Raw genomic sequence first — 25,865 nt, 5'->3', positions numbered from 1 at the left:
GCAAAAGCGCAGGATTGCTTCAGGCCCTATTCTGGCTCCGGGCGGCAGGCTGAGCCTGAGGTTAATTCTTCTTCCTGATGGGAAAATAGAGTGACCTGTGCCTGTCCCAACACCTAGAGCTAGTCTCTCATTGGTTCCCCCTCTTCCCGTTCACCCTCAGGACAAATTGCAACCTGTACGGAACAGGAGCTTAAAGGTGCTGATTCTCCAAGCAGGGAGATTGCTAGTATAGCGGCTGAAATGGCGAAGCGGAGCACAAGGAGATGAGAAATGAGGTGCGTTTTAGAAACCTTTCCCGATCACACGGTGTACCATCTTCTGGGTTTCTCATGCATGTTTTTGATGTAGGAAGATGCCCTTGAACCTGGAGATTTGGGACCCATGGGATGGGTACCACACAGTATTACTTTAAAGGGTCTGCGTTTGCTCACCCAACCTCACCAAACCTCTCAGCCCCAAGAGTGTCCACCCTTATGTCTCATCCATCTGTGGGTCTACATATGGTCAATCCAGGTTGCATCACAGCCCCTGAACGAATTTTGTCAGAATTTCTCTCTCTTTCACTGTCTTTGTTTCACGGGTTTTTAAAAGTAATTGATTTGTATAATGGGGTTTAGCTGCTTTTCACTGCTGTGGTTATGCCGCTTTTCACCCACTTCACTCACTTACAGAGAGATATAAATACATCGGTTTTAAGATTCTTACTAGTCAGATATATTCTTGGGCGGTGAATAGGGCGTGTTGAGTCCAGTTCACTGAGGAAGGAGTAGGTCTTGTCTATTACATATTGGGTTTATGGAACGCTATGTGAGCTAATTTGAAACCCTTGTTTTATGCATCACCCCACCTCACCTTTCCCGTTAAGCAGCCCTAGTGTGTTTTCTAAACGTGTGACTCTGACCTGTTATGTAATTCAGTTCAAGGGTAGCGGTTTTTACATTCCCTCTATAAGTGATATCTTATGATAAGTGTCTTTTTCTGTGTGACTTATTTCACTTAGAATCGTCGTACCCAAATCCACTCATCATGCTGCTACTAGCCTTATGACGTTGATTTCATGGCTGAGTGATATTCCATTGTACATAAGGACCACAACTTCTTTATCCATTCTTGTCTTTCCTGGGATATTTAAGGTGTAACAAAGTGGAGGTTCTTGTCAACAGAGCAGCCCTAAACTTTGGAGTGCCTGTGTCTTGCTGATTTTTAGTTTTCCCAATTCATACGCCCGTGAGTGGAAGTGCCCTATGCTCTCTTAGCTGAGTTTTATAGATGTTTCAGGACACACCGTACACTTCTCCAGAGTGGCTGTTGGCAATTTTCATCCCGCCCATCAGTGTAGCAAGGCTCCCATTTCTCCATGGCCTGTCCTGCATTTCTGGTTTTGACACTTTATTCAGCCTGGCTCTTTTGACCGATGGGAAGCGAGACTTCTTTGTAGCGCTGATTTGCCTTTCCAGGTTGCTTGGTTGGCCAAAAAGGGCGTATGCGTTTTTTCCTGAATATATTCAGGAAAAAACGCATAGGCCCTTTTTGGCCAAGGGCATCATTGTCGAGGTTTTGCCGCTTTTCCTGTGCTTTAAAGGCGATTCGAATCTACCTCCTGAAATCTGTTTCCTGCAATTCTGCCTTGCTTTCAAATCCTCTTCGTTGCCTTCCCTCAATATATTTGTGGACGAGAGTTATCATTTCTAACTCTGCAGGTTTGTGAATTGCAGTGCCCCTGAGCTCCATTGTTCAACTCGCTTTCTTGGGAGCTGGCCGCAAAAGCGCAGGATTGCTTCAGGCCCTATTCTGGCTCCGGGCGGCAGGCTGAGCCTGAGGTTAATTCTTCTTCCTGATGGGAAAATAGAGTGACCTGTGCCTGTCCCAACACCTAGAGCTAGTCTCTCATTGGTTCCCCCTCTTCCCGTTCATCCTCAGGACAAATTGCAACCTGTACGGAACAGGAGCTTAAAGGTGCTGATTCTCCAAGCAGGGAGATTGCTAGTATAGCGGCTGAAATGGCGAAGCGGAGCACAAGGAGATGAGAAATGAGGTGCGTTTTAGAAACCTTTCCCGATCACACGGTGTACCATCTTCTGGGTTTCTCATGCATGTTTTTGATGTAGGAAGATGCCCTTGAACCTGGAGATTTGGGACCCATGGGATGGGTACCACACAGTATTACTTTAAAGGGTCTGCGTTTGCTCACCCAACCTCACCAAACCTCTCAGCCCCAAGAGTGTCCACCCTTATGTCTCATCCATCTGTGGGTCTACATATGGTCAATCCAGGTTGCATCACAGCCCCTGAACGAATTTTGTCAGAATTTCTCTCTCTTTCACTGTCTTTGTTTCACGGGTTTTTAAAAGTAATTGATTTGTATAATGGGGTTTAGCTGCTTTTCACTGCTGTGGTTATGCCGCTTTTCACCCACTTCACTCACTTACAGAGAGATATAAATACATCGGTTTTAAGATTCTTACTAGTCAGATATATTCTTGGGCGGTGAATAGGGCGTGTTGAGTCCAGTTCACTGAGGAAGGAGTAGGTCTTGTCTATTACATATTGGGTTTATGGAACGCTATGTGAGCTAATTTGAAACCCTTGTTTTATGCATCACCCCACCTCACCTTTCCCGTTAAGCAGCCCTAGTGTGTTTTCTAAACGTGTGACTCTGACCTGTTATGTAATTCAGTTCAAGGGTAGCGGTTTTTACATTCCCTCTATAAGTGATATCTTATGATAAGTGTCTTTTTCTGTGTGACTTATTTCACTTAGAATCGTCGTACCCAAATCCACTCATCATGCTGCTACTAGCCTTATGACGTTGATTTCATGGCTGAGTGATATTCCATTGTACATAAGGACCACAACTTCTTTATCCATTCTTGTCTTTCCTGGGATATTTAAGGTGTAACAAAGTGGAGGTTCTTGTCAACAGAGCAGCCCTAAACTTTGGGGTGCCTGTGTCTTGCTGATTTTTAGTTTTCCCAATTTATACGCCCATGAGTGGAAGTGCCCTATGCTCTCTAAGCTGAGTTTTTTAGATGTTTCAGGACACACCGTACACTTCTCCAGAGTGGCTGTTGGCAATTTCCATCCGGCCCATCAGCGTAGCAAGGCTCCCATTTCTCCATGGCCTGTCCTGCATTTCTGGTTTTGACACTTTATTCAGCCTGGCCCTTTTGACCGATGGGAAGCGAGACTTCTTTGTAGCGCTGATTTGCCTTTCCAGGTTGCTTGGTTGGCCAAAAAGGGCGTATGCGTTTTTTCCTGAATATATTCAGGAAAAAACGCATACGCCCTTTTTGGCCAAGGGCATCATTGTCGAGGTTTTGCCGCTTTTCCTGTGCTTTAAAGGCGATTCGAATCTACCTCCTGAAATCTGTTTCCTGCAATTCTGCCTTGCTTTCAAATCCTCTTCGTTGCCTTCCCTCAATATATTTGTGGACTAGAGTTATCATTTCTAACTCTGCAGGTTTGTGAATTGCAGTGCCCCTGAGCTCCATTGTTCAACTCGCTTTCTTGGGAGCTGGCCGCAAAAGCGCAGGATTGCTTCAGGCCCTTTTCTGGCTCCGGGCGGCAGGCTGAGCCTGAGGTTATTTCTTCTTCCTGATGGGAAAATAGAGTGACCTGTGCCTGTCCCAACACCTAGAGCTAGTCTCTCATTGGTTCCCCCTCTTCCCGTTCATCCTCAGGACAAATTGCAACCTGTACGGAACAGGAGGTTAAAGGTGCTGATTCTCCAAGCAGGGAGATTGCTAGTATAGCGGCTGGAATGGCGAACCGGAGCACAAGGAGATGAGAAATGAGGTGCGTTTTAGAAACCTTTCCCGATCACACGGTGTACCATCTTCTGGGTTTCTCATGCATGTTTTCGATGTAGGAAGATGCCCTTGAACCTGGAGATTTGGGACCCATGGGATGGGTACCACACAGTATTACTTTAAAGGGTCTGCGTTTGCTCACCCAACCTCACCAAACCTCTCAGCCCCAAGAGTGTCCACCCTTATGTCTCATCCATCTGTGGGTCTACATATGGTCAATCCAGGTTGCATCACAGCCCCTGAACGAATTTTGTCAGAATTTCTCTCTCTTTCACTGTCTTTGTTTCACGGGTTTTTAAAAGTAATTGATTTGTATAATGGGGTTTAGCTGCTTTTCACTGCTGTGGTTATGCCGCTTTTCACCCACTTCACTCACTTACAGAGAGATATCAATACATAGGTTTTAAGATTCTTACTAGTCAGATATATTCTTGGGTGGTGAATAGGGCGTGTTGAGTCCAGTTCACTGAGGAAGGAGTAGGTCTTGTCTATTACATATTGGGTTTATGGAACGCTATCTGAGCTAATTTGAAACCCTTGTTTTATGCATCACCCCACCTCACCTTTCCCGTTAAGCAGCCCTAGTGTGTTTTCTAAACGTGTGACTCTGACCTGTTATGTAATTCAGTTCAAGGGTAGCGGTTTTTACATTCCCTCTATAAGTGATATCTTATGATAAGTGTCTTTTTCTGTGTGACTTATTTCACTTAGAATCGTCGTACCCAAATCCACTCATCATGCTGCTACTAGCCTTATGACGTTGATTTCATGGCTGAATGATATTCCATTGTACATAAGGACCACAACTTCTTTATCCATTCTTGTCTTTCCTGGGATATTTAAGGTGTAACAAAGTGGAGGTTCTTGTCAACAGAGCAACCTTAAACTTTGGAGTGCCTGTGTCTTGCTGATTTTTAGTTTTCCCAATTCATACGCCCGTGAGTGGAAGTGCCCTATGCTCTCTTAGCTGAGTTTTATAGATGTTTCAGGACACACCGTACACTTCTCCAGAGTGGCTGTTGGCAATTTCCATCCCGCCCATCAGCGTAGCAAGGCTCCCATTTCTCCATGGCCTGTCCTTCATTTCTGGTTTTGACACTTTATTCAGCCTGGCCCTTTTGACCGATGGGAAGCGAGACTTCTTTGTAGCGCTGATTTGCCTTTCCAGGTTGCTTGGAACCCATCCCATCCCATGGAACCCATATATTCAGGAAAAAACGCATACGCCCTTTTTGGCCAAGGGCATCATTGTCGAGGTTTTGCCGCTTTTCCTGTGCTTTAAAAGCGATTCGAATCTACCTCCTGAAATCTGTTTCCTGCAATTCTGCCTTGCTTTCAAATCCTCTTCGTTGCCTTCCCTCAATATATTTGTGGATGAGAGTTATCATTTCTAACTCTGCAGGTTTGTGAATTGCAGTGCCCCTGAGCTCCATTTTTCAACTCGCTTTCTTGGGAGCTGGCCGCAAAAGCGCAGGATTGCTTCAGGCCCTTTTCTGGCTCCAGGCGGCAGGCTGAGCCTGTGGTTAATTCTTCTTCCTGATGGGAAAATAGAGTGACCTGTGCCTGTCCCAACACCTAGAGCTAGTCTCTCATTGGTTCCCCCTCTTCCCGTTCATCCTCAGGACAAATTGCAACCTGTACGGAACAGGAGGTTAAAGGTGCTGATTCTCCAAGCAGGGAGATTGCTAGTATAGCGGCTGGAATGGCGAACCGGAGCACAAGGAGATGAGAAATGAGGTGCGTTTTAGAAACCTTTCCCGATCACACGGTGTACCATCTTCTGGGTTTCTCATGCATGTTTTCGATGTAGGAAGATGCCCTTGAACCTGGAGATTTGGGACCCATGGGATGGGTACCACGCAGTATTACTTTAAAGGGTCTGCGTTTGCTCACCCAACCTCACCAAACCTCTCAGCCCCAAGAGTGTCCACCCTTATGTCTCATCCATCTGTGGGTCTACATATGGTCAATCCAGGTTGCATCACAGCCCCTGAACGAATTTTGTCAGAATTTCTCTCTCTTTCACTGTCTTTGTTTCACGGGTTTTTAAAAGTAATTGATTTGTATAATGGGGTTTAGCTGCTTTTCACTGCTGTGGTTATGCCGCTTTTCACCCACTTCACTCACTTACAGAGAGATATCAATACATAGGTTTTAAGATTCTTACTAGTCAGATATATTCTTCGGCGATGAATAGTGTGTGTTGAGTCCAGTTCACTGAGGAAGGAGTAGGTCTTGTCTATTACATATTGGGTTTATGGAACGCTATCTGAGCTAATTTGAAACCCTTGTTTTATGCATCACCCCACCTCACCTTTCCCGTTAAGCAGCCCTAGTGTGTTTTCTAAACGTGTGACTCTGACCTGTTATGTAATTCAGTTCAAGGGTAGCGGTTTTTACATTCCCTCTATAAGTGATATCTTATGATAAGTGTCTTTTTCTGTGTGACTTATTTCACTTAGAATCGTCGTACCCAAATCCACTCATCATGCTGCTACTAGCCTTATGACGTTGATTTCATGGCTGAATGATATTCCATTGTACATAAGGACCACAACTTCTTTATCCATTCTTGTCTTTCCTGGGATATTTAAGGTGTAACAAAGTGGAGGTTCTTGTCAACAGAGCAGCCTTAAACTTTGGAGTGCCTGTGTCTTGCTGATTTTTAGTTTTCCCAATTCATACGCCCGTGAGTGGAAGTGCCCTATGCTCTCTTAGCTGAGTTTTATAGATGTTTCAGGACACACCGTACACTTCTCCAGAGTGGCTGTTGGCAATTTCCATCCCGCCCATCAGCGTAGCAACGCTCCCATTTCTCCATGGCCTGTCCTGCATTTCTGGTTTTGACACTTTATTCAGCATGGCCCTTTTGACCGATGGGAAGCGAGACTTCTTTGTAGCGCTGATTTGCCTTTCCAGGTTGCTTGGAACCCATCCCATCCCATGGAACCCATATATTCAGGAAAAAACGCATACGCCCTTTTTGGCCAAGGGCATCATTGTCGAGGTTTTGCCGCTTTTCCTGTGCTTTAAAAGCGATTCGAATCTACCTCCTGAAATCTGTTTCCTGCAATTCTGCCTTGCTTTCAAATCCTCTTCGTTGCCTTCCCTCAATATATTTGTGGATGAGAGTTATCATTTCTAACTCTGCAGGTTTGTGAATTGCAGTGCCCCTGAGCTCCATTTTTCAACTCGCTTTCTTGGGAGCTGGCCGCAAAAGCGCAGGATTGCTTCAGGCCCTTTTCTGGCTCCAGGCGGCAGGCTGAGCCTGTGGTTAATTCTTCTTCCTGATGGGAAAATAGAGTGACCTGTGCCTGTCCCAACACCTAGAGCTAGTCTCTCATTGGTTCCCCCTCTTCCCGTTCATCCTCAGGACAAATTGCAACCTGTACGGAACAGGAGGTTAAAGGTGCTGATTCTCCAAGCAGGGAGATTGCTAGTATAGCGGCTGGAATGGCGAACCGGAGCACAAGGAGATGAGAAATGAGGTGCGTTTTAGAAACCTTTCCCGATCACACGGTGTACCATCTTCTGGGTTTCTCATGCATGTTTTCGATGTAGGAAGATGCCCTTGAACCTGGAGATTTGGGACCCATGGGATGGGTACCACGCAGTATTACTTTAAAGGGTCTGCGTTTGCTCACCCAACCTCACCAAACCTCTCAGCCCCAAGAGTGTCCACCCTTATGTCTCATCCATCTGTGGGTCTACATATGGTCAATCCAGGTTGCATCACAGCCCCTGAACGAATTTTGTCAGAATTTCTCTCTCTTTCACTGTCTTTGTTTCACGGGTTTTTAAAAGTAATTGATTTGTATAATGGGGTTTAGCTGCTTTTCACTGCTGTGGTTATGCCGCTTTTCACCCACTTCACTCACTTACAGAGAGATATCATTACATAGGTTTTAAGATTCTTACTAGTCAGATATATTCTTCGGCGATGAATAGTGTGTGTTGAGTCCAGTTCACTGAGGAAGGAGTAGGTCTTGTCTATTACATATTGGGTTTATGGAACGCTATCTGAGCTAATTTGAAACCCTTGTTTTATGCATCACCCCACCTCACCTTTCCCGTTAAGCAGCCCTAGTGTGTTTTCTAAACGTGTGACTCTGACCTGTTATATAATTCAGTTCAAGGGTAGCGGTTTTTACATTCCCTCTATAAGTGATATCTTATGATAAGTGTCTTTTTCTGTGTGACTTATTTCACTTAGAATCGTCGTACCCAAATCCACTCATCATGCTGCTACTAGCCTTATGACGTTGATTTCATGGCTGAATGATATTCCATTGTACATAAGGACCACAACTTCTTTATCCATTCTTGTCTTTCCTGGGATATTTAAGGTGTAACAAAGTGGAGGTTCTTGTCAACAGAGCAGTCTTAAACTTTGGAGTGCCTGTGTCTTGCTGATTTTTAGTTTTCCCAATTCATACGCCCGTGAGTGGAAGTGCCCTATGCTCTCTTAGCTGAGTTTTATAGATGTTTCAGGACACACCGTACACTTCTCCAGAGTGGCTGTTGGCAATTTCCATCCCGCCCATCAGTGTAGCAAGGCTCCCATTTCTCCATGGCCTGTCCTGCATTTCTGGTTTTGACACTTTATTCAGCCTGGCTCTTTTGACCGATGGGAAGCGAGACTTCTTTGTAGCGCTGATTTGCCTTTCCAGGTTGCTTGGTTGGCCAAAAAGGGCCTATGCGTTTTTTCCTGAATATATTCAGGAAAAAACGCATAGGCCCTTTTTGGCCAAGGGCATCATTGTCGAGGTTTTGCCGCTTTTCCTGTGCTTTAAAAGCGATTCGAATCTACCTCCTGAAATCTGTTTCCTGCAATTCTGCCTTGCTTTCAAATCCTCTTCGTTGCCTTCCCTCAATATATTTGTGGATGAGAGTTATCATTTCTAACTCTGCAGGTTTGTGAATTGCAGTGCCCCTGAGCTCCATTTTTCAACTCGCTTTCTTGGGAGCTGGCCGCAAAAGCGCAGGATTGCTTCAGGCCCTTTTCTGGCTCCAGGCGGCAGGCTGAGCCTGTGGTTAATTCTTCTTCCTGATGGGAAAAGAGAGTGACCTGTGCCTGTCCCAACACCTAGAGCTAGTCTCTCATTGGTTCCCCCTCTTCCCGTTTATCCTCAGGACAAATTGCAACCTGTACGAAACAGGAGGTTAAAGGTGCTGATTCTCCAAGCAGGGAGATTGCTAGTATAGCGGCTGGAATGGCGAACCGGAGCACAAGGAGATGAGAAATGAGCTGCGTTTTAGAAACCTTTCCCGATCACACGGTGTACCATCTTCTGGGTTTCTCATGTATGTTTTCGATGTAGGAAGATGCCCTTGAACCTGGAGATTTTGGACCCATGGGATGGATACCACACAGTATTACTTTAAAGGGTCTGCGTTTGCTCACCCAACCTCACCAAACCTCTCAGCCCCAAGAGTGTCCACCCTTATGTCTCATCCATCTGTGGGTCTACATATGGTCAATCCAGGTTGCATCACAGCCCCTGAACGAATTTTGTCAGAATTTCTCTCTCTTTCACTGTCTTTGTTTCACGGGTTTTTAAAAGTAATTGATTTGTATAATGGGGTTTAGCTGCTTTTCACTGCTGTGTTTATGCCGCTTTTCACCCACTTGATTCACTTACAGAGAGATATCAATACATAGGTTTTAAGATTCTTACTAGTCAGACATATTCTTGGGCGGTGAATAGGGCGTGTTGAGTCCAGTTCACTGAGGAAGGAGTAGGTCTTGTCTATTACATATTGGGTTTATGGAACGCTATCTGAGCTAATTTGAAACCCTTGTTTTATGCATCACCCCACCTCACCTTTCCCGTTAAGCAGCCCTAGTGTGTTTTCTAAACGTGTGACTCTGACCTGTTATGTAATTCAGCTCAAGGGTAGCGGTTTTTACATTCCCTCTATAAGTGATATCTTATGATAAGTGTCTTTTTCTGTGTGACTTATTTCACTTAGAATCGTCGTACCCAAATCCACTCATCATGCTGCTACTAGCCTTATGACGTTGATTTCATGGCTGAGTGATAGTCCATTGTACATAAGGACCACAACTTCTTTATCCATTCTTGTCTTTCCTGGGATATTTAAGGTGTAACAAAGTGGAGGTTCTTGTCAACAGAGCAGCCCTAAACTTTGGTGTGCCTGTGTCTTGCTGATTTTTAGTTTTCCCAATTTATACGCCCATGAGTGGAAGTGCCCTATGCTCTCTAAGCTGAGTTTTTTAGATGTTTCAGGACACACCGTACACTTCTCCAGAGTGGCTGTTGGCAATTTCCATCCGGCCCATCAGCGTAGCAAGGCTCCCATTTCTCCATGGCCTGTCCTGCATTTCTGCTTTTGACACTTTATTGAGCCTGGCCCTTTTGACCGATGGGAAGCGAGACTTCTTTGTAGCGCTGATTTGCCTTTCCAGGTTGCTTGGTTGGCCAAAAAGGGCGTATGCGTTTTTTCCTGAATATATTCAGGAAAAAACGCATACGCCCTTTTTGGCCAAGGGCATCATTGTCGAGGTTTTGCCGCTTTTCCTGTGCTTTAAAGGCGATTCGAATCTACCTCCTGAAATCTGTTTCCTGCAATTCTGCCTTGCTTTCAAATCCTCTTCGTTGCCTTCCCTCAATATATTTGTGGACGAGAGTTATCATTTCTAACTCTGCAGGTTTGTGAATTGCAGTGCCCCTGAGCTCCATTTTTCAACTCGCTTTCTTGGGAGCTGGCCGCAAAAGCGCAGGATTGCTTCAGGCCCTATTCTGGCTCCGGGCGGCAAGCTGAGCCTGAGGTTAATTCTTCTTCCTGATGGGAAAATAGAGTGACCTGTGCCTGTCCCAACACCTAGAGCTAGTCTCTCATTGGTTCCCCCTCTTCCCGTTCATCCTCAGGACAAATTGCAACCTGTACGGAACAGGAGGTTAAAGGTGCTGATTCTCCAAGCAGGGAGATTGCTAGTATAGCGGCTGGAATGGCGAAGCGGAGCACAAGGAGATGAGAAATGAGGTGCGTTTTAGAAACCTTTCCCGATCACACGGTGTACCATCTTCTGGGTTTCTCATGCATGTTTTCGATGTAGGAAGATGCCCTTGAACCTGGAGATTTGGGACCCATGGGATGGGTACCACACAGTATTACTTTAAAGGGTCTGCGTTTGCTCACCCAACCTCACCAAACCTCTCAGCCCCAAGAGTGTCCACCCTTATGTCTCATCCATCTGTGGGTCTACATATGGTCAATCCAGGTTGCATCACAGCCCCTGAACGAATTTTGTCAGAATTTCTCTCTCTTTCACTGTCTTTGTTTCACGGGTTTTTAAAAGTAATTGATTTGTATAATGGGGTTTAGCTGCTTTTCACTGCTGTGGTTATGCCGCTTTTCACCCACTTCACTCACTTACAGAGAGATATCAATACATAGGTTTTAAGATTCTTACTAGTCAGATATATTCTTCGGCGATGAATAGTGTGTGTTGAGTCCAGTTCACTAAGGAAGGAGTAGGTCTTGTCTATTACATATTGGGTTTATGGAACGCTATCTGAGCTAATTTGAAACCCTTGTTTTATGCATCACCCCACCTCACCTTTCCCGTTAAGCAGCCCTAGTGTGTTTTCTAAACGTGTGACTCTGACCTGTTATGTAATTCAGTTCAAGGGTAGCGGTTTTTACATTCCCTCTATAAGTGATATCTTATAATAAGTGTCTTTTTCTGTGTGACTTATTTCACTTAGAATCGTCGTACCCAAATCCACTCATCATGCTGCTACTAGCCTTATGACGTTGATTTCATGGCTGAATGATATTCCATTGTACATAAGGACCACAACTTCTTTATCCATTCTTGTCTTTCCTGGGATATTTAAGGTGTAACAAAGTGGAGGTTCTTGTCAACAGAGCAGCCTTAAACTTTGGAGTGCCTGTGTCTTGCTGATTTTTAGTTTTCCCAATTCATACGCCCGTGAGTGGAAGTGCCCTATGCTCTCTTAGCTGAGTTTTATAGATGTTTCAGGACACACCGTACACTTCTCCAGAGTGGCTGTTGGCAATTTCCATCCCGCCCATCAGTGTAGCAAGGCTCCCATTTCTCCATGGCCTGTCCTGCATTTCTGGTTTTGACACTTTATTCAGCCTGGCTCTTTTGACCGATGGGAAGCGAGACTTCTTTGTAGCGCTGATTTGCCTTTCCAGGTTGCTTGGTTGGCCAAAAAGGGCCTATGCGTTTTTTCCTGAATATATTCAGGAAAAAACGCATAGGCCCTTTTTGGCCAAGGGCATCATTGTCGAGGTTTTGCCGCTTTTCCTGTGCTTTAAAGGCGATTCGAATCTACCTCCTGAAATCTGTTTCCTGCAATTCTGCCTTGCTTTCAAATCCTCTTCGTTGCCTTCCCTCAATATATTTGTGGACGAGAGTTATCATTTCTAACTCTGCAGGTTTGTGAATTGCAGTGCCCCTGAGCTCCATTGTTCAACTCGCTTTCTTGGGAGCTGGCCGCAAAAGCGCAGGATTGCTTCAGGCCCTTTTCTGGCTCCGGGCGGCAGGCTGAGCCTGAGGTTATTTCTTCTTCCTGATGGGAAAATAGAGTGACCTGTGCCTGTCCCAAAACCTAGAGCTACTCTCTCATTGGTTCCCCCTCTTCCCGTTCATCCTCAGGACAAATTGCAACCTGTACGGAACAGGAGGTTAAAGGTGCTGATTCTCCAAGCAGGGAGATTGCTAGTATAGCGGCTGGAATGGCGAACCGGAGCACAAGGAGATGAGAAATGAGGTGCGTTTTAGAAACCTTTCCCGATCACACGGTGTACCATCTTCTGGGTTTCTCATGCATGTTTTCGATGTAGGAAGATGCCCTTGAACCTGGAGATTTGGGACCCATGGGATGGGTACCACACAGTATTACTTTCAAGGGTCTGCGTTTGCTCACCCAACCTCACCAAACCTCTCAGCCCCAAGAGTGTCCACCCTTATGTCTCATCCATCTGTGGGTCTACATATGGTCAATCCAGGTTGCATCACAGCCCCTGAACGAATTTTGTCAGAATTTCTCTCTCTTTCACTGTCTTTGTTTCACGGGTGTTTAAAAGTAATTGATTTGTATAATGGGGTTTAGCTGCTTTTCACTGCTGTGGTTATGCCGCTTTTCACCCACTTCACTCACTTACAGAGAGATATAAATACATAGGTTTTAAGATTCTTACTAGTCAGATATATTCTTGGGCGGTGAATAGGGCGTGTTGAGTCCAGTTCACTGAGGAAGGAGTAGGTCTTGTCTATTACATATTGGGTTTATGGAACGCTATCTGAGCTAATTTGAAACCCTTGTTTTATGCATCACCCCACCTCACCTTTCCCGTTAAGCAGCCCTAGTGTGTTTTCTAAACGTGTGACTCTGACCTGTTATGTAATTCAGCTCAAGGGTAGCGGTTTTTACATTCCCTCTATAAGTGATATCTTATGATAAGTGTCTTTTTCTGTGTGACTTATTTCACTTAGAATCGTCGTACCCAAATCCACTCATCATGCTGCTACTAGCCTTATGACGTTGATTTCATGGCTGAATGATATTCCATTGTACATAAGGACCACAACTTCTTTATCCATTCTTGTCTTTCCTGGGATATTTAAGGTGTAACAAAGTGGAGGTTCTTGTCAACAGAGCAGCCTTAAACTTTGGAGTGCCTGTGTCTTGCTGATTTTTAGTTTTCCCAATTCATACGCCCATGAGTGGAAGTGCCCTATGCTCTCTTAGCTGAGTTTTATAGATGTTTTAGGACACACCGTACACTTCTCCAGAGTGGCTGTTGGCAATTTCCATCCCGCCCATCAGCGTAGCAAGGCTCCCATTTCTCCATGGCCTGTCCTGCATTTCTGGTTTTGACACTTTATTCAGCCTGGCTCTTTTGACCGATGGGAAGCAAGACTTCTTCGTAGCGCTGATTTGCCTTTCCAGGTTGCTTGGTTGGCCAAAAAGGGCGTATGCGTTTTTTCCTGAATATATTCAGGAAAAAACGCATAGGCCCTTTTTGGCCAAGGGCATCATTGTCGAGGTTTTGCCGCTTTTCCTGTGCTTTAAAAGCGATTCGAATCTACCTCCTGAAATCTGTTTCCTGCAATTCTGCCTTGCTTTCAAATCCTCTTCGTTGCCTTCCCTCAATATATTTGTGGATGAGAGTTATCATTTCTAACTCTGCAGGTTTGTGAATTGCAGTGCCCCTGAGCTCCATTTTTCAACTCGCTTTCTTGGGAGCTGGCCGCAAAAGCGCAGGATTGCTTCAGGCCCTTTTCTGGCTCCAGGCGGCAGGCTGAGCCTGTGGTTAATTCTTCTTCCTGATGGGAAAATAGAGTGACCTGTGCCTGTCCCAACACCTAGAGCTAGTCTCTCATTGGTTCCCCCTCTTCCCGTTCATCCTCAGGACAAATTGCAACCTGTACGGAACAGGAGGTTAAAGGTGCTGATTCTCCAAGCAGGGAGATTGCTAGTATAGCGGCTGGAATGGCGAACCGGAGCACAAGGAGATGAGAAATGAGGTGCGTTTTAGAAACCTTTCCCGATCACACGGTGTACCATCTTCTGGGTTTCTCATGCATGTTTTCGATGTAGGAAGATGCCCTTGAACCTGGAGATTTGGGACCCATGGGATGGGTACCACGCAGTATTACTTTAAAGGGTCTGCGTTTGCTCACCCAACCTCACCAAACCTCTCAGCCCCAAGAGTGTCCACCCTTATGTCTCATCCATCTGTGGGTCTACATATGGTCAATCCAGGTTGCATCACAGCCCCTGAACGAATTTTGTCAGAATTTCTCTCTCTTTCACTGTCTTTGTTTCACGGGTTTTTAAAAGTAATTGATTTGTATAATGGGGTTTAGCTGCTTTTCACTGCTGTGGTTATGCCGCTTTTCACCCACTTCACTCACTTACAGAGAGATATAAATACATAGGTTTTAAGATTCTTACTAGTCAGATATATTCTTGGGCGGTGAATAGGGCGTGTTGAGTCCAGTTCACTGAGGAAGGAGTAGGTCTTGTCTATTACATATTGGGTTTATGGAACGCTATGTGAGCTAATTTGAAACCCTTGTTTTATGCATCACCCCACCTCACCTTTCCCGTTAAGCAGCCCTAGTGTGTTTTCTAAACGTGTGACTCTGACCTGTTATGTAATTCAGTTCAAGGGTAGCGGTTTTTACATTCCCTCTATAAGTGATATCTTATGATAAGTGTCTTTTTCTGTGTGACTTATTTCACTTAGAATCGTCGTACCCAAATCCACTCATCATGCTGCTACTAGCCTTATGACGTTGATTTCATGGCTGAATGATATTCCATTGTACATAAGGACCACAACTTCTTTATCCATTCTTGTCTTTCCTGGGATATTTAAGGTGTAACAAAGTGGAGGTTCTTGTCAACAGAGCAGCCTTAAACTTTGGAGTGCCTGTGTCTTGCTGATTTTTAGTTTTCCCAATTCATACGCCCGTGAGTGGAAGTGCCCTATGCTCTCTTAGCTGAGTTTTATAGATGTTTCAGGACACACCGTACACTTCTCCAGAGTGGCTGTTGGCAATTTCCATCCCGCCCATCAGTGTAGCAAGGCTCCCATTTCTCCATGGCCTGTCCTGCTTTTCTGGTTTTGACACTTTATTCAGCCTGGCTCTTTTGACCGATGGGAAGCGAGACTTCTTTGTAGCGCTGATTTGCCTTTCCAGGTTGCTTGGTTGGCCAAAAAGGGCGTATGCGTTTTTTCCTGAATATATTCAGGAAAAAACGCATAGGCCCTTTTTGGCCAAGGGCATCATTGTCGAGGTTTTGCCGCTTTTCCTGTGCTTTAAAGGCGATTCGAATCTACCTCCTGAAATCTGTTTCCTGCAATTCTGCCTTGCTTTCAAATCCTCTTCGTTGCCTTCCCTCAATATATTTGTGGACGAGAGTTATCATTTCTAACTCTGCAGGTTTGTGAATTGCAGTGCCCCTGAGCTCCATTGTTCAACTCGCTTTCTTGGGAGCTGGCCGCAAAAGCGCAGGATTGCTTCAGGCCCTTTTCTGGCTCCGGGCGGCAGGCTGAGCCTGAGGTTATTTCTTCTTCCTGATGGGAAAATAGAGTGACCTGTGCCTGTCCCAAAACCTAGAGCTACTCTCTCATTGGTTCCCCCTCTTCCCGTTCATCCTCAGGACAAATTGCAACCTGTACGGAACAGGAGGTTAAAGGTGCTGATTCTCCAAGCAGGGAGATTGCTAGTATAGCGGCTGGAATGGCGAACCGGAGCACAAGGAGATGAGAAATGAGGTGCGTTTTAGAAACCTTTCCCGATCACACGGTGTACCATCTTCTGGGTTTCTCATGCATGTTTTCGATGTAGGAAGATGCCCTTGAACCTGGAGATTTGGGACCCATGGGATGGGTACCACACAGTATTACTTTAAAGGGTCTGCGTTTGCTCACCCAACCTCACCAAACCTCTCAGCCCCAAGAGTGTCCACCCTTATGTCTCATCCATCTGTGGGTCTACATATGGTCAATCCAGGTTGCATCACAGCCCCTGAACGAATTTTGTCAGAATTTCTCTCTCTTTCACTGTCTTTGTTTCACGGGTTTTTAAAAGTAATTGATTTGTATAATGGGGTTTAGCTGCTTTTCACTGCTGTGGTTATGCCGCTTTTCACCCACTTCACTCACTTACAGAGAGATATAAATACATAGGTTTTAAGATTCTTACTAGTCAGATATATTCTTGGGCGGTGAATAGGGCGTGTTGAGTCCAGTTCACTGAGGAAGGAGTAGGTCTTGTCTATTACATATTGGGTTTATGGAACGCTATCTGAGCTAATTTGAAACCCTTGTTTTATGCATCACCCCACCTCACCTTTCCCGTTAAGCAGCCCTAGTGTGTTTTCTAAACGTGTGACTCTGACCTGTTATGTAATTCAGTTCAAGGGTAGCGGTTTTTACATTCCCTCTATAAGTGATATCTTATGATAAGTGTCTTTTTCTGTGTGACTTATTTCACTTAGAATCGTCGTACCCAAATCCACTCATCATGCTGCTACTAGCCTTATGACGTTGATTTCATGGCTGAATGATATTCCATTGTACATAAGGACCACAACTTCTTTATCCATTCTTGTCTTTCCTGGGATATTTAAGGTGTAACAAAGTGGAGGTTCTTGTCAACAGAGCAGCCTTAAACTTTGGAGTGCCTGTGTCTTGCTGATTTTTAGTTTTCCCAATTCATACGCCCATGAGTGGAAGTGCCCTATGCTCTCTTAGCTGAGTTTTATAGATGTTTTAGGACACACCGTACACTTCTCCAGAGTGGCTGTTGGCAATTTCCATCCCGCCCATCAGCGTAGCAAGGCTCCCATTTCTCCATGGCCTGTCCTGCATTTCTGGTTTTGACACTTTATTCAGCCTGGCTCTTTTGACCGATGGGAAGCAAGACTTCTTCGTAGCGCTGATTTGCCTTTCCAGGTTGCTTGGTTGGCCAAAAAGGGCGTATGCGTTTTTTCCTGAATATATTCAGGAAAAAACGCATACGCCCTTTTTGGCCAAGGGCATCATTGTCGAGGTTTTGCCGCTTTTCCTGTGCTTTAAAAGCGATTCGAATCTACCTCCTGAAATCTGTTTCCTGCAATTCTGCCTTGCTTTCAAATCCTCTTCGTTGCCTTCCCTCAATATATTTGTGGATGAGAGTTATCATTTCTAACTCTGCAGGTTTGTGAATTGCAGTGCCCCTGAGCTCCATTTTTCAACTCGCTTTCTTGGGAGCTGGCCGCAAAAGCGCAGGATTGCTTCAGGCCCTTTTCTGGCTCCAGGCGGCAGGCTGAGCCTGTGGTTAATTCTTCTTCCTGATGGGAAAAGAGAGTGACCTGTGCCTGTCCCAACACCTAGAGCTAGTCTCTCATTGGTTCCCCCTCTTCCCGTTTATCCTCAGGACAAATTGCAACCTGTACGAAACAGGAGGTTAAAGGTGCTGATTCTCCAAGCAGGGAGATTGCTAGTATAGCGGCTGGAATGGCGAACCGGAGCACAAGGAGATGAGAAATGAGCTGCGTTTTAGAAACCTTTCCCGATCACACGGTGTACCATCTTCTGGGTTTCTCATGTATGTTTTCGATGTAGGAAGATGCCCTTGAACCTGGAGATTTTGGACCCATGGGATGGATACCACACAGTATTACTTTAAAGGGTCTGCGTTTGCTCACCCAACCTCACCAAACCTCTCAGCCCCAAGAGTGTCCACCCTTATGTCTCATCCATCTGTGGGTCTACATATGGTCAATCCAGGTTGCATCACAGCCCCTGAACGAATTTTGTCAGAATTTCTCTCTCTTTCACTGTCTTTGTTTCACGGGTTTTTAAAAGTAATTGATTTGTATAATGGGGTTTAGCTGCTTTTCACTGCTGTGTTTATGCCGCTTTTCACCCACTTGATTCACTTACAGAGAGATATCAATACATAGGTTTTAAGATTCTTACTAGTCAGACATATTCTTGGGCGGTGAATAGGGCGTGTTGAGTCCAGTTCACTGAGGAAGGAGTAGGTCTTGTCTATTACATATTGGGTTTATGGAACGCTATCTGAGCTAATTTGAAACCCTTGTTTTATGCATCACCCCACCTCACCTTTCCCGTTAAGCAGCCCTAGTGTGTTTTCTAAACGTGTGACTCTGACCTGTTATGTAATTCAGCTCAAGGGTAGCGGTTTTTACATTCCCTCTATAAGTGATATCTTATGATAAGTGTCTTTTTCTGTGTGACTTATTTCACTTAGAATCGTCGTACCCAAATCCACTCATCATGCTGCTACTAGCCTTATGACGTTGATTTCATGGCTGAGTGATAGTCCATTGTACATAAGGACCACAACTTCTTTATCCATTCTTGTCTTTCCTGGGATATTTAAGGTGTAACAAAGTGGAGGTTCTTGTCAACAGAGCAGCCCTAAACTTTGGTGTGCCTGTGTCTTGCTGATTTTTAGTTTTCCCAATTTATACGCCCATGAGTGGAAGTGCCCTATGCTCTCTAAGCTGAGTTTTTTAGATGTTTCAGGACACACCGTACACTTCTCCAGAGTGGCTGTTGGCAATTTCCATCCGGCCCATCAGCGTAGCAAGGCTCCCATTTCTCCATGGCCTGTCCTGCATTTCTGCTTTTGACACTTTATTGAGCCTGGCCCTTTTGACCGATGGGAAGCGAGACTTCTTTGTAGCGCTGATTTGCCTTTCCAGGTTGCTTGGTTGGCCAAAAAGGGCGTATGCGTTTTTTCCTGAATATATTCAGGAAAAAACGCATACGCCCTTTTTGGCCAAGGGCATCATTGTCGAGGTTTTGCCGCTTTTCCTGTGCTTTAAAGGCGATTCGAATCTACCTCCTGAAATCTGTTTCCTGCAATTCTGCCTTGCTTTCAAATCCTCTTCGTTGCCTTCCCTCAATATATTTGTGGACGAGAGTTATCATTTCTAACTCTGCAGGTTTGTGAATTGCAGTGCCCCTGAGCTCCATTTTTCAACTCGCTTTCTTGGGAGCTGGCCGCAAAAGCGCAGGATTGCTTCAGGCCCTATTCTGGCTCCGGGCGGCAAGCTGAGCCTGAGGTTAATTCTTCTTCCTGATGGGAAAATAGAGTGACCTGTGCCTGTCCCAACACCTAGAGCTAGTCTCTCATTGGTTCCCCCTCTTCCCGTTCATCCTCAGGACAAATTGCAACCTGTACGGAACAGGAGGTTAAAGGTGCTGATTCTCCAAGCAGGGAGATTGCTAGTATAGCGGCTGGAATGGCGAAGCGGAGCACAAGGAGATGAGAAATGAGGTGCGTTTTAGAAACCTTTCCCGATCACACGGTGTACCATCTTCTGGGTTTCTCATGCATGTTTTCGATGTAGGAAGATGCCCTTGAACCTGGAGATTTGGGACCCATGGGATGGGTACCACACAGTATTACTTTAAAGGGTCTGCGTTTGCTCACCCAACCTCACCAAACCTCTCAGCCCCAAGAGTGTCCACCCTTATGTCTCATCCATCTGTGGGTCTACATATGGTCAATCCAGGTTGCATCACAGCCCCTGAACGAATTTTGTCAGAATTTCTCTCTCTTTCACTGTCTTTGTTTCACGGGTTTTTAAAAGTAATTGATTTGTATAATGGGGTTTAGCTGCTTTTCACTGCTGTGGTTATGCCGCTTTTCACCCACTTCACTCACTTACAGAGAGATATCAATACATATGTTTTAAGATTCTTACTAGTCAGATATATTCTTCGGCGATGAATAGTGTGTGTTGAGTCCAGTTCACTAAGGAAGGAGTAGGTCTTGTCTATTACATATTGGGTTTATGGAACGCTATCTGAGCTAATTTGAAACCCTTGTTTTATGCATCACCCCACCTCACCTTTCCCGTTAAGCAGCCCTAGTGTGTTTTCTAAACGTGTGACTCTGACCTGTTATGTAATTCAGTTCAAGGGTAGCGGTTTTTACATTCCCTCTATAAGTGATATCTTATGATAAGTGTCTTTTTCTGTGTGACTTATTTCACTTAGAATCGTCGTACCCAAATCCACTCATCATGCTGCTACTAGCCTTATGACGTTGATTTCATGGCTGAATGATATTCCATTGTACATAAGGACCACAACTTCTTTATCCATTCTTGTCTTTCCTGGGATATTTAAGGTGTAACAAAGTGGAGGTTCTTGTCAACAGAGCAGCCTTAAACTTTGGAGTGCCTGTGTCTTGCTGATTTTTAGTTTTCCCAATTCATACGCCCGTGAGTGGAAGTGCCCTATGCTCTCTTAGCTGAGTTTTATAGATGTTTCAGGACACACCGTACACTTCTCCAGAGTGGCTGTTGGCAATTTCCATCCCGCCCATCAGTGTAGCAAGGCTCCCATTTCTCCATGGCCTGTCCTGCATTTCTGGTTTTGACACTTTATTCAGCCTGGCTCTTTTGACCGATGGGAAGCGAGACTTCTTTGTAGCGCTGATTTGCCTTTCCAGGTTGCTTGGTTGGCCAAAAAGGGCCTATGCGTTTTTTCCTGAATATATTCAGGAAAAAACGCATAGGCCCTTTTTGGCCAAGGGCATCATTGTCGAGGTTTTGCCGCTTTTCCTGTGCTTTAAAGGCGATTCGAATCTACCTCCTGAAATCTGTTTCCTGCAATTCTGCCTTGCTTTCAAATCCTCTTCGTTGCCTTCCCTCAATATATTTGTGGACGAGAGTTATCATTTCTAACTCTGCAGGTTTGTGAATTGCAGTGCCCCTGAGCTCCATTGTTCAACTCGCTTTCTTGGGAGCTGGCCGCAAAAGCGCAGGATTGCTTCAGGCCCTTTTCTGGCTCCGGGCGGCAGGCTGAGCCTGAGGTTATTTCTTCTTCCTGATGGGAAAATAGAGTGACCTGTGCCTGTCCCAAAACCTAGAGCTACTCTCTCATTGGTTCCCCCTCTTCCCGTTCATCCTCAGGACAAATTGCAACCTGTACGGAACAGGAGGTTAAAGGTGCTGATTCTCCAAGCAGGGAGATTGCTAGTATAGCGGCTGGAATGGCGAACCGGAGCACAAGGAGATGAGAAATGAGGTGCGTTTTAGAAACCTTTCCCGATCACACGGTGTACCATCTTCTGGGTTTCTCATGCATGTTTTCGATGTAGGAAGATGCCCTTGAACCTGGAGATTTGGGACCCATGGGATGGGTACCACACAGTATTACTTTAAAGGGTCTGCGTTTGCTCACCCAACCTCACCAAACCTCTCAGCCCCAAGAGTGTCCACCCTTATGTCTCATCCATCTGTGGGTCTACATATGGTCAATCCAGGTTGCATCACAGCCCCTGAACGAATTTTGTCAGAATTTCTCTCTCTTTCACTGTCTTTGTTTCACGGGTTTTTAAAAGTAATTGATTTGTATAATGGGGTTTAGCTGCTTTTCACTGCTGTGGTTATGCCGCTTTTCACCCACTTCACTCACTTACAGAGAGATATAAATACATAGGTTTTAAGATTCTTACTAGTCAGATATATTCTTGGGCGGTGAATAGGGCGTGTTGAGTCCAGTTCACTGAGGAAGGAGTAGGTCTTGTCTATTACATATTGGGTTTATGGAACGCTATCTGAGCTAATTTGAAACCCTTGTTTTATGCATCACCCCACCTCACCTTTCCCGTTAAGCAGCCCTAGTGTGTTTTCTAAACGTGTGACTCTGACCTGTTATGTAATTCAGCTCAAGGGTAGCGGTTTTTACATTCCCTCTATAAGTGATATCTTATGATAAGTGTCTTTTTCTGTGTGACTTATTTCACTTAGAATCGTCGTACCCAAATCCACTCATCATGCTGCTACTAGCCTTATGACGTTGATTTCATGGCTGAATGATATTCCATTGTACATAAGGACCACAACTTCTTTATCCATTCTTGTCTTTCCTGGGATATTTAAGGTGTAACAAAGTGGAGGTTCTTGTCAACAGAGCAGCCTTAAACTTTGGAGTGCCTGTGTCTTGCTGATTTTTAGTTTTCCCAATTCATACGCCCATGAGTGGAAGTGCCCTATGCTCTCTTAGCTGAGTTTTATAGATGTTTTAGGACACACCGTACACTTCTCCAGAGTGGCTGTTGGCAATTTCCATCCCGCCCATCAGCGTAGCAAGGCTCCCATTTCTCCATGGCCTGTCCTGCATTTCTGGTTTTGACACTTTATTCAGCCTGGCTCTTTTGACCGATGGGAAGCAAGACTTCTTCGTAGCGCTGATTTGCCTTTCCAGGTTGCTTGGTTGGCCAAAAAGGGCGTATGCGTTTTTTCCTGAATATATTCAGGAAAAAACGCATAGGCCCTTTTTGGCCAAGGGCATCATTGTCGAGGTTTTGCCGCTTTTCCTGTGCTTTAAAAGCGATTCGAATCTACCTCCTGAAATCTGTTTCCTGCAATTCTGCCTTGCTTTCAAATCCTCTTCGTTGCCTTCCCTCAATATATTTGTGGATGAGAGTTATCATTTCTAACTCTGCAGGTTTGTGAATTGCAGTGCCCCTGAGCTCCATTTTTCAACTCGCTTTCTTGGGAGCTGGCCGCAAAAGCGCAGGATTGCTTCAGGCCCTTTTCTGGCTCCAGGCGGCAGGCTGAGCCTGTGGTTAATTCTTCTTCCTGATGGGAAAATAGAGTGACCTGTGCCTGTCCCAACACCTAGAGCTAGTCTCTCATTGGTTCCCCCTCTTCCCGTTCATCCTCAGGACAAATTGCAACCTGTACGGAACAGGAGGTTAAAGGTGCTGATTCTCCAAGCAGGGAGATTGCTAGTATAGCGGCTGGAATGGCGAACCGGAGCACAAGGAGATGAGAAATGAGGTGCGTTTTAGAAACCTTTCCCGATCACACGGTGTACCATCTTCTGGGTTTCTCATGCATGTTTTCGATGTAGGAAGATGCCCTTGAACCTGGAGATTTGGGACCCATGGGATGGGTACCACGCAGTATTACTTTAAAGGGTCTGCGTTTGCTCACCCAACCTCACCAAACCTCTCAGCCCCAAGAGTGTCCACCCTTATGTCTCATCCATCTGTGGGTCTACATATGGTCAATCCAGGTTGCATCACAGCCCCTGAACGAATTTTGTCAGAATTTCTCTCTCTTTCACTGTCTTTGTTTCACGGGTTTTTAAAAGTAATTGATTTGTATAATGGGGTTTAGCTGCTTTTCACTGCTGTGGTTATGCCGCTTTTCACCCACTTCACTCACTTACAGAGAGATATAAATACATAGGTTTTAAGATTCTTACTAGTCAGATATATTCTTGGGCGGTGAATAGGGCGTGTTGAGTCCAGTTCACTGAGGAAGGAGTAGGTCTTGTCTATTACATATTGGGTTTATGGAACGCTATGTGAGCTAATTTGAAACCCTTGTTTTATGCATCACCCCACCTCACCTTTCCCGTTAAGCAGCCCTAGTGTGTTTTCTAAACGTGTGACTCTGACCTGTTATGTAATTCAGTTCAAGGGTAGCGGTTTTTACATTCCCTCTATAAGTGATATCTTATGATAAGTGTCTTTTTCTGTGTGACTTATTTCACTTAGAATCGTCGTACCCAAATCCACTCATCATGCTGCTACTAGCCTTATGACGTTGATTTCATGGCTGAATGATATTCCATTGTACATAAGGACCACAACTTCTTTATCCATTCTTGTCTTTCCTGGGATATTTAAGGTGTAACAAAGTGGAGGTTCTTGTCAACAGAGCAGCCTTAAACTTTGGAGTGCCTGTGTCTTGCTGATTTTTAGTTTTCCCAATTCATACGCCCGTGAGTGGAAGTGCCCTATGCTCTCTTAGCTGAGTTTTATAGATGTTTCAGGACACACCGTACACTTCTCCAGAGTGGCTGTTGGCAATTTCCATCCCGCCCATCAGTGTAGCAAGGCTCCCATTTCTCCATGGCCTGTCCTGCTTTTCTGGTTTTGACACTTTATTCAGCCTGGCTCTTTTGACCGATGGGAAGCGAGACTTCTTTGTAGCGCTGATTTGCCTTTCCAGGTTGCTTGGTTGGCCAAAAAGGGCGTATGCGTTTTTTCCTGAATATATTCAGGAAAAAACGCATAGGCCCTTTTTGGCCAAGGGCATCATTGTCGAGGTTTTGCCGCTTTTCCTGTGCTTTAAAGGCGATTCGAATCTACCTCCTGAAATCTGTTTCCTGCAATTCTGCCTTGCTTTCAAATCCTCTTCGTTGCCTTCCCTCAATATATTTGTGGACGAGAGTTATCATTTCTAAGTCTGCAGGTTTGTGAATTGCAGTGCCCCTGAGCTCCATTGTTCAACTCGCTTTCTTGGGAGCTGGCCGCAAAAGCGCAGGATTGCTTCAGGCCCTTTTCTGGCTCCGGGCGGCAGGCTGAGCCTGAGGTTATTTCTTCTTCCTGATGGGAAAATAGAGTGACCTGTGCCTGTCCCAAAACCTAGAGCTACTCTCTCATTGGTTCCCCCTCTTCCCGTTCATCCTCAGGACAAATTGCAACCTGTACGGAACAGGAGGTTAAAGGTGCTGATTCTCCAAGCAGGGAGATTGCTAGTATAGCGGCTGGAATGGCGAACCGGAGCACAAGGAGATGAGAAATGAGGTGCGTTTTAGAAACCTTTCCCGATCACACGGTGTACCATCTTCTGGGTTTCTCATGCATGTTTTCGATGTAGGAAGATGCCCTTGAACCTGGAGATTTGGGACCCATGGGATGGGTACCACACAGTATTACTTTAAAGGGTCTGCGTTTGCTCACCCAACCTCACCAAACCTCTCAGCCCCAAGAGTGTCCACCCTTATGTCTCATCCATCTGTGGGTCTACATATGGTCAATCCAGGTTGCATCACAGCCCCTGAACGAATTTTGTCAGAATTTCTCTCTCTTTCACTGTCTTTGTTTCACGGGTTTTTAAAAGTAATTGATTTGTATAATGGGGTTTAGCTGCTTTTCACTGCTGTGGTTATGCCGCTTTTCACCCACTTCACTCACTTACAGAGAGATATAAATACATAGGTTTTAAGATTCTTACTAGTCAGATATATTCTTGGGCGGTGAATAGGGCGTGTTGAGTCCAGTTCACTGAGGAAGGAGTAGGTCTTGTCTATTACATATTGGGTTTATGGAACGCTATCTGAGCTAATTTGAAACCCTTGTTTTATGCATCACCCCACCTCACCTTTCCCGTTAAGCAGCCCTAGTGTGTTTTCTAAACGTGTGACTCTGACCTGTTATGTAATTCAGTTCAAGGGTAGCGGTTTTTACATTCCCTCTATAAGTGATATCTTATGATAAGTGTCTTTTTCTGTGTGACTTATTTCACTTAGAATCGTCGTACCCAAATCCACTCATCATGCTGCTACTAGCCTTATGACGTTGATTTCATGGCTGAATGATATTCCATTGTACATAAGGACCACAACTTCTTTATCCATTCTTGTCTTTCCTGGGATATTTAAGGTGTAACAAAGTGGAGGTTCTTGTCAACAGAGCAGCCTTAAACTTTGGAGTGCCTGTGTCTTGCTGATTTTTAGTTTTCCCAATTCATACGCCCATGAGTGGAAGTGCCC

The sequence above is a fragment of the Balaenoptera borealis genome (genome assembly GCF_965194805.1).
Source record: "Balaenoptera borealis genome assembly, chromosome: 3".
NCBI lineage: Eukaryota > Metazoa > Chordata > Mammalia > Artiodactyla > Balaenopteridae > Balaenoptera > Balaenoptera borealis.
The sequence above is the reverse complement of the archived record's forward strand: the minus strand, read 5'-3'. Positions refer to the sequence as shown.